The sequence below is a fragment of the Rousettus aegyptiacus genome, unplaced genomic scaffold (genome assembly GCF_014176215.1).
Source record: "Rousettus aegyptiacus isolate mRouAeg1 unplaced genomic scaffold, mRouAeg1.p scaffold_m13_p_8, whole genome shotgun sequence".
Classification (NCBI taxonomy): domain Eukaryota; kingdom Metazoa; phylum Chordata; class Mammalia; order Chiroptera; family Pteropodidae; genus Rousettus; species Rousettus aegyptiacus.
The window spans coordinates 101,990,209-102,000,833 of NW_023416311.1; the positions used below are offsets into that span (position 1 = coordinate 101,990,209).

General features: G+C 31.4%; 1 pseudogene; it reads left to right on the plus strand.

The window, feature by feature from the left end:
* The first annotated feature begins 8,799 nt into the window (after positions 1-8,799).
* LOC107521445 lies at positions 8,800-9,184 on the plus strand (annotated as a pseudogene).
* Positions 9,185-10,625: the final 1,441 nt, after the last annotated feature.

A 10,625-nucleotide genomic window follows, 5' to 3' on the forward strand; every position in this document is an offset into this window, starting at 1 on the left:
CAGGCAACAATCGAATGTCCATATCAAGATGAGACGCTCATCTGTGCGAAGTAGGCTGTGTGTGGTGTCCACAGAGGTAAAAATAAGTGAACTTATTTTTTCCCACTAGAAGAATATAACCTCAGCTAGTATTCAACAGTCCTCCAATTCTGACTCTGATTTCTTTCAACATGATCCTCTAGTTTCTACAATCTTACATCCATCACAATCTTTCCCCATGTCACCCAACATCTTCTTTCCCCTTCACTTTTCTTCAGGTATCTCTTATTTAGTTTTAGTGAGGGTGGGGATTGCAGAGAATTATTTTCTTATTCATCGCTCTTTCTAGTTCTAAAGGTAAAGTTCGATCTCTTTTCCCAGCATCCCTCAGGCTTACCTTTACCTTTGTTTACATTCTATTTTGTCAATCACTGAGTTTTTTCCCTTACATTCCAACATACTGTATTTTAATTTTAATTATGATAGAGACTATATCTGTGCCTCTCAATTGGTTAATAGATTATCTTTAAGAGGAGAGAAAAGAAAACCCCAAAATTGATATTTCTAGTTACATTGCTAATAAGCTGTATGTAGAATCTACATGGATTTCTAAGTAAACAGTCGTACTCTACACAAATGATAGTTATTCAAGATTTTATTTGGAGGAAGACATATAGATTAAAATTTTAATTATGGGATAAGCTATTTAAATGCTTTCTGGCTTCTGTGTTTTATGTAATTAATATTTATTAAGAACCTATTGTGGATATAGTAACGTAAAGACAATAAAGGAGTCTGTTTACTTTATTTGGAGCTTACTTTATATGGAGCTTACTTTTTAGTAGATGAGATTTAAAAATAGATAAACAAAAACTATAAGTAACCTCAGACATAGATAAGTATAATGGAGAAAATAAAACTAGTTGATAGAGGATGACTAGAGGATGGATAATTTGTATTATGCAATCAAAGAACCTGTGATAAGGCAACACTATAGCTAGAATTTAAATAAAAGAGAAAGTGAAAAAATTCTCCAGTCAGAGAAAATAGACACTAAAAAGACTTCAAGGTAAAAACGAGTTTGTTTGAGTATTGGTTTGCTTAGAGCTGCCATAATAAAGTACCCAAAATTGGTGGCTTAAATGTTAGAAATGTCTTGTTTAACAGTTCTGGAGGCTAGAAGTCTATGAACAAAGTGTTCGTAGGGATATTTCCTTCTGAAAGTTGTGAGGAAGAACCAATTCCATGACTCTCCCCCAGCTTCTGGTGCTTTGCTAGCTATCTGTTGTGTTCCTTAGCTTGTAGAAGCATCGCTCTGACCTCTGCCTTCATTTTCACATGGCATTCCCCTTGTGCGGATGCCTGAAATTTCCCTTTTTATAAGGATACCAATCACATTGAATTGGGAATCCAGGCTACTCCACTATGGCTTCAGTATAAGCTATGATATCTGCAACAAACCTATTTCCAAGTAAGGTTATATTCTGAGGTTGTAGAGGTTAAGACTTCAGCATATGAATTTTGTGGGGATACAATTTGATCCATAACAAATTGTGTAACAGTAACCTTTTGCCATATAACAAAACCCTCCATAATTTAGTGGCTCTAAACAACAATGATTCATTTCACCCAAAATTTCCAGTTTGGCAATTAGAGCCAGAATCAGTTAGTGGCTTAGGTTGGTTCACAAATACATTTGTGTTTAGTTGATGGTTAATGACATAACTCAACTTCTAGAGGTTGGCTGGTTGGTAGTCGAGGTGAAAGGTAGAGCTAGGCTACATCTTTCATCATCTACCCAGTTAGACTGAAGTTTTTCACGCATTTTCAACAGTTTTGAAGAGCAACAGAAGAGAATGCACTAAGTTCAAGCACTTCTCAAACCTCTACATGTTTTATGTTGACTGATGTCTTATTGATCAAAGCAAGTCAACCTCATTTAAGGGGTAGAGATATAGATTCCAACCCTCTAATTGAGGATATGCACCATCACATCACAGGGGTCTGGATATAAGGACATAGGAATTTGTGGCCATTTTTATAATTTACTAGAGTTTGTCTGAAGACCAGAAATAACGTTTGTCTGAATAACTGTGATTTCAATTTAATCATACCTAAATTGGATAATCAAAAAAAGAAATTTATTTATTATCATGGATGTGAATAAAGGAAAAACAAAAATGGCATTAAATACCCAAAATTTACTTCTCTCATCCATTGCTCTCATAATCCCTTCTCCCTGTCCCCATGGTAGATGACTTTCACGATCTAGACATTTTTCTTCATGGAATAAACATGATTGACAATATATGTGATATCGACCATTTTTCTAGGCCAAAGAAAAGCCAGAATTTTAGGATTCTAACTCTCAGCGCTATGACAGAATTATAGATGCAATCAATATCGTGGTTCTCCGTCATACTAGCTTATGTCTTGAATAGGTTTTGGATATTTATCACGATCTTCTTTTAACCTCAGTCCATTACCACAAGAGTACCTGCTTCAAAATGTGTCCTTTTTCTCCAAGGGACATTAAGATTCGAGGTTTATATATTTAATTGGTTTAATTCTTCTATTGAACTAGAAACTAGTTTTAGTTATTTTATTTCATATTAAATTGGCTTATTAGTTTCAAGGAGAGGATTCAAATTGTTTTTCCATGTAGTAACATTTTTCTATCAATGACTCAGTATCTATTCCATCTTATTTTAAAAAGACTAGCTCTGATTTCCTTCTAGGGAATTATATCTTCCACGTTGAGAACACTATTAGTGCTTTCACATAGAGAAGGGGTGAAAGATTTAAATTACATTTAGATCCAACTCTTTTCCTGGAATTTTCAATCTTGAGACACATGATTCAATGATGAAGTAAATAAAACAGAAGTTTATTACTTGCAGTGGAAATTTCTAGTGAGATGGCTAAATTTTTTTTTTTTATGCATAACCCTTAGAACTATCTAATGTTGCCTTTTGCTAATCTTGGCTATCCAGTCTTTAATTCTGTAAAATACTGGATATTTCCCTATCTATTTGTTCTTCTATTCATGTTTGAGTAAATTTCCATTGCCTGTAACTAAAAACTTTAATTGATATACTCATAAACTAAATGATTATAGTTTATTTATTAGAAAATTACAATACATATGAAAATTATACTTCTTGTGTCATGTTGAATAATACAAAATTATATTTAAATGATTATTAATTTTGAGTGAAAACATACTCATTATATAAAATGTAAACATCATCTATCTTTGTTTCTATTTCTAGTTAGATGAGAAACCTACTGATTTGTCTTAAAATTTCAAATGTCATGATTAGAAATTTCCATAAGAATGTAAAAACATAATTTACAACTCATTATTTCTATCTCCTGGATGGCCACGTTTTCTATATTGTATAATCTTTATACTGAATTATAAAATTATGATGAATGTTTGAGCAACTACTAGCAGTGGTTTGAGAATAAGTACACTAGAGGCAGAGGAAACTGATGACAATAAAATGTTATAATATATTAGATGTGAAAAATGCCAAAGTTAGGAAATGGGGGAGGGGAGAATTTTTGTTATATATAATAGAAAAATAATCTTGATTAAAGAAAACACTGTATTTTGCAATATACCATAAAAATGTCTCTAAGACATTTAGATCTATTTTTTTGCCATCTAACTGTGACCAGAAATTGAATACAATGATATAATATAGACACATGGTAATAGATAACAATCTACCAAAATGTTTTAAATAAATATATTATCAACCTAAAGATAATTTTAAGAAAGCAATATAACAAAAATTTGCAGTTATATTTATTTTGCTATGTTATTTTGGTCTGCAGTTAATTTCTTCATTTTTGAAATAGCATTTGTGTAGAAAATACTCATATAATGTTTATCCAATTAAAGAGACATGTAGCCAGCTCTAGTGGAGCACTGCTCATAAGCTAGCTATAGGTCCTCATCATTTCATTGCAATGACTTCGAAATGCTAAAACAGCGTATTTTTTTGCCTGGAGGCTTCCTTTGTTGACAGAAATCTGCTTTAACAATAAAACAGGTCAGAAATGCTAGAAACTAACATTTTCCTTGAGCATCCTTAAGCCTAAGTTTGATGGAAAAATATCCTTACTTTCCTTATCCATTTGTTGCTCAAACTCCAAGGCACTTATTCTAAATTTTTGTCATTGTTTTCTGGCAAGATTAAGCCCCAGTGGTTCACAGTAGTAACTAATTTCCTTGGTAACACATTTTTATTGACTGCCTGTACCTCCCTTTTCACTTCACCAGTCCTCTACCTTTGTTTTGGGGTATCCTGGGATGACCTTCAAAATAAACTACTTATATTGAATCCTTGTTTCAAGGTCTGCTTCTGGGCAAACCCAAACTAAGACAAAAGGAAAACTTTTTATACTATTTGACCTTATCTTTACAATAATGTTTTGACATAAGTAACTGAAATACATAGCATTTATTTAGCCTATTATAATTCAGACAGACATTATATTGTGGCATTCGATACTAACTTCCTTCTTGTTCATCCCTTTACAGTGCACACCATTTTAAGACTTATTCTACTTATAATTTTCCAAAAACAATGTACAGTTCCATCTCCTGTGGTTTTGCTCATATGGTTTATAGAGACATGATTATTCAGGTCTGTTCTTTTCAACCCTGAATTTCAGTTCATTCTTTAAGGCTTTGTTCAAGCAGATGTAGATTACCCAACCCCTTTTCAAATACTTGTTGGGTTTGCAAATCTAGTAAAATTCCTTAGTTCATGCAGATTAAGAGCAATGTACGATTTCTATTTTTTATTACATCTGGTATATTCTAGGTCATTATCCAATAATTTCAAGTACACCAATCTTCAGTTCCTGAATTCATTTTTGAAGTTTTGTTCTGTAAATGTTATTTTTAATACTCTTAATTTATTGTGTTTTTTTTTTCATTGTATCTTTCTATAGGATTCTCACCTCTAGTTTAGGACAGACCCAATATTATTATAAACATTTATTTATATACATTTCATACCCAGTAGACTGTGTCTTCTAAAACATGTACTTGAGTAGAAAGTGTAAATCTTGCTGCTTGCATGCTTGACATTAGAAATGACACACGGTAAATATTTATAAAGAAGTGAAAAATGTCAGAAAATATATTTGAAAAGTATTGCTTGGAAACTGAAGTAAAATTCAGAACTCTGACTATCATTTTTATACAAATTTAATAAAGAGTACTTTTCAAATACCCATACCATAAAACACCAGGCTTAGTGATTACAGATTTTAGTTGACCCCTGGGCCTTATTATTTTATATCTAATTTGAAATCATTTATAATACATAAAAACCTGGCATTAATACACAATTCATCAGCTCTAAATGATTAAAGTAGTTTTCAATGAATTAAACATAAGACTATATTTTAAGGTTATTATATATCTAAAAGGACCGACGGTTCAAAATCCCCTGATAGTCATGAATACACATCAGATGACAAATTATCAAATATTTCAAAGATATACTTAATCTCAGCCAGTATTTTATGTATTGCAAAAATGAGCACTCGTTTTTTTCTTAAAGTAGCAAAGGATTTATGCATCATTCAAATATCAAATGAGTTTGATTTCTATTGAACCTAAACTATTATCTAAAAACACTACTGAAAAGGAAGAAATTATATAAATTAAAGAATAAAAAGTGAATTTTTCATAGCTTTTAAAAAAAGTTCTTCTTCAATGTTTGTTTACTACTTCCTATAATAGCAGAAAAAAATATATTTATATTACATATTTTAATACTTAAATGGACATTATAATACTTTGATACATTATATTATGAGATTTCTGAACTATGCACCAGAGTCCTATCCATGTATGTATACATGGTACCTCAAATTGTTATGGAATGATATTATAAACCAAGTACTATTTATAAGATTATAGACACCAGATTCCCTGGTACCAGAGGGAAGCATTTTATTATATTCCAAGAGCAAGTTATGTGATGAAAGTCAACTTGACCTTAGGTTGAGCCTCAGATGTTTGGGGCATCTAACAGCACAAGGTGGGAATAAACCCCTTGACCTTGTTTCCTGCTTTGGCTGCCAGTTGGCCAAACATAATCAGAAGCTAGAGGGCAACAAAGTTCAAAGTCACAGTGTATAGTGGTCAGACTCTCAGGACAGAGAGCTGGTGGATTAGGGTGAAAGATTCTGCATTATAGTCTCAAGTGTCTGGTGAATGAAAGGTGAAAGAAAGAAAAATTTGTAGCTACACAGCTGTATGCTAAGGAGTAAAATTTATCTTTCTTAGGTCAAAAAGTCATAGTCTTCCTAAAACTAAAGTATCATTCCCCCCCCCCCCGCCCCCCATTTTATCAAGCATGTGGTTGGGAAGGGCACCACTTAGATCCTGAAGTCATCAAATCTGAACAACTTGGAGAAAAGATCTGAGTTGGATTAGAGATGCTTGGGTACTTATCACTGAGTTACTGATATTATTCCAGTACTCTCCAGCCATATATTAGCTAGTTTAAAATCAATCTACAGAAAGAATTTTTATCAAAATAATTCTTAGAAGACAGGACTAATTGTCCATGGGTTCAATGTACTTTAGTGTCTGGTCAATGTGGCAAATTAATTAAGGGTAAATTCCAGTCCAAGCTTGGCTTAATAAGCCCTTGTATGGGTCATGCCAGAAGGGAGCAACCTTTTCAATTTTTCCAAAAATGGGGGATATTTGTGTATACTACAGTGTAAATATATATATATATATATATTTATACATATATATATATGTATGTATGTATACACACACACACATACACACACACACACATGTTTGAAGCCTACAAAGCAGAGAATCTAAATATTTATATTAGCTGACATCTCCAGCAGACAAATCTAAGACACTTGAAAACACAAAGCATTACATCAGTTCTTTAAAGTTAAGAGAAATTATAACAAGAAAATGAAAACATTTCTTACCCAAGTCTAAGCTCCTCATCTTACAATCAGCAAAAAGAAATGAGTGTGATGAAGTGAGACTCCAGTGAAAAGTCAATTTATTACTTCAGGTTATTTATGATAAAAAAAAAAAAAAAACACAACTACTTGGAGATTAAAAAGAATCAGTCAACCATATACTCAGGAAGATAAAGCACAACTAACCATTCTACTTAAGATTGACCTAAAGATGTAAAACACTACGAGGCAAAACTTTCCTGATTTTTATTATAAATTTGTTCTAATATATTCTTTTAGGGTAATCTTTAGGTAAGTTTATGTTTATTTGTGAATCGTGTGGCATTTTTAACTTAATTAAAAGCAGATAAGAGAATTTAAAATATAAGATACCTGAAGACATCACAAAACCCACACTCCTGCTTTTCTAAGCCTCACTTTCAGCACACTAACTTGAATAAAAAAATTTTTTTCCAAGAACTGAAAAGTATTTTGAATTACTTGTCATTTAAATTATTATTTAACCATATGCTAACATTTAAGAAATATTATATAGTTAAAATTTAATTCAGTAAATGATAAAATTGGATTAAACCACTGTGCCTGATTAAAAAGCAAATTTGTTTACATTTGGCTACTTAAAAAAACACGTAAATTTTCTAACTCCATAATATGATAACTCTACAAATTGAAAACAGAAAAAAATTTGGAGATGTACATTTTTAACCAGCAATTTCTCAGTTACCTTTTTAACATTTAGATGTATTTTATCCTTAATAATCTTTCCTAAATTATTGCATTGAAAATTAGAGGTTTTTATGTTCTATCCTGGTAATTGACCTTAATTCATAAAAAAAGAGAAATATTTTATAAAATGAAGGTGAAAAAGATATAGAAAATACTTGTAGCAACTTTTCCAAAAATAAAACATTTTTAGTGTTAAAAACATGACAGCAGATCCAAAATGAAATTGCTGATGCTAACTGCTACCTCACCAAACTGAGACTTAACATAATTAGTTTGGGTACAGCCAGAAATGGAATCTTAAACCAGTAGTAAATATGAGTTGGAACTTAATGAAAATGAAACTACAGATATTTTGTGGTACCTATGAAGGTGATGCAAAACGTTATACAGGGAAAAGTGAAAAAGAACTGCTTACATATTAAATCCCCACCATCACCAACAAAATGACTAAAAATAAAATTTTTTGAGATATAAAAAGTGTTGGAGGTACCTTTAATAAATGAAAAAATAAGATATTAGGCATAGAAACGCTAACAGAAGTAAAAGGTAGTATATTATTAAAAACTGCATTTTCAGTGTGTTTGGAGGAAAAGATTTATACTACTTGGCATAATCAGTAAGATGTTCATAAAAAAATGAGATTTGACTCAAATTTTAAAGAATGAATAACAAAAAAGAAGGTATTAGAAAAATAAAACAAGAAGGAAAGTTCTGCGAATTCTGAGCTCGGGCCTTGGACTGACTGAGAATTTTCCTTCAGAGCGATGAGGAGCTGTCACATACAGGTGTTATTTACCTTCTTTCTCAAAGATTCAACAGAGAACAACATCTACAGGCAAGCCTAATCTCCAGGTCAGTAAAACCAATGCCAAAAAGGGCTATTTCTAACTAAATCCAGAGAAAGTGTGACACCCAAGGAAAGATAGTAAAGAAAATGAAAAAAAAATTAATTAAATATAGCCAATATAACCTTTGAAAAGGTTTAAAAATCAATATAGATAAATGGAATTAGATATTTGAGAAATATATATATATATTTTTTTTTTTTAATAAATAATGATTGTGAGTATCTTTTCCTTCCTGACTGCTTAATGGTCAGCTGTCATCATGCGCAAAACAGTAACTATATGGACTATGGAGTTCATGACCAATAGACAGTCATCAACGTCCTGCACCGTGGAAAGGCTACAATACCTAAGACAGAAATTCAGCAAAAACTAGCCAAAATGTACAAGACTGCACCAGATGTCATCTTTATATTTGGATTCAGAACCCATTTTGGCGATGGCAAGACAACTGTCTTTGGCATGATTTATGATTCCTTGGATTCTGCAAAGAAAAATGAATCCAAACATAGATTTGTAAGACATGGCACTTATGAGAAAAAGAAAAAAAAAAAAAGACTTTAAGAAAACAGCAGAGGGAACTCAAGAACAGAATGAAAAAAGTTAGAGGGACTGCAAAGGCCAATGTTGGTGCTGGCCAAAAGTGAGGTGGAGAGTGGACAACTGGGGGAGTAAAGGTTCATCAATGACTATCTGTGGTGATGGAGCAGATTTTTCACGAGAGGATTAATAAATTAAGAACTTAAAAAAAATAAAAGAACGATTGCGGGTACATCGGTTTAAAAAACATAACAAAACACATGGCTAAAGAATACATTTGTGAGCTGGCAGAAGACACGGCCAGATTTCAGAGAAAGGGTAAAATGACACTTTAGAAAACAATTTGATCTTACCTAGCAAAACTGAAGATGCACATTGCGCACAGATGGTAAATATTAGTATGTTCAAAGCAACATTATTTATAAGACTAAAACATTTGAACTAAGAATGTTGTTCCTTGTCGTTTTAATAGATAAATTGGGGATGTTAATAAAATACTGAGCATAACAACCCAAAAATTGTTAAGTGGAAAATACAAATTAACCAAGAAAGTATACAAACTTACACATATGAAATTTAACGTTTAAATTTTAACAGTATAAATCTTAATAATAGATACAAATTTGGTGAAGGCAAAGAGAAAAATGAAGTCTTAATTAATAGAGAACTCAAGGGAGTGGTAATTACCGAGGCTAGGTGAATGCAATCAGTGGCAAACAGCAAGTTTCAAAATTGTTATTTTTTCCCTTATTCTGAGTAATGAACATGATGTGTTTAATTAATAAAACAAATTTGGAGCTATAAAAGATGAAATAAACTTTTGATTACAATTTAATTACATCAAAAATATCTAAAGCAAATTAAAATAAAATGATGAATTGAGAAATTTATAATGTGGATGAAGATGAATTTTAATAAGATAGTCAAATGAATGAGAAATATGTGAATAATTGAGTAGGAAATTCAGAATAAAAAAATATCTAATGATCAGGAGAAAAGTGCCCATATTTCTAAATTTGAGAAATGCAAATTAATGGAACACTGAGGTATACTTTCTTACCTATCAGAATGGCCCCCAAAATGGGGGAAAATTTAATTCTGACTTCTTGCAGTATTATGGGAAAAGGAAGAACATAAAAAATTAAAGTAATCTTGAAACACCATCTAGCACTGTCATTAAATTATAAACATTATATTTCATTAATCATTAGACTCAGTAATTTCACTGCTGGGAATCGAATCTAAAGAAATAAATCTACTGAGTTGTAATGAAAATGAGATGCAGCATATTGTGCTTTTTAAAAATTAGTTCTGAAATCCAACACTTGCTGTTAATTTGTCTCTGAAAAATTTACCTAACGTCTCTGTTTCTCATTTCCTTTCTTTGTTAAATAATTATAGAATTTTGTGAAATAATTTTGGTGTTGTTGTGAAGAATGCCTATAAAGATATCAAACATATATACAAGTTGTTAATGTTGATTACAGAAATGAGAGGTTAATTTGTAAAAATATGGGTATTAATATATTTTTTAAAAACAGCATGTGT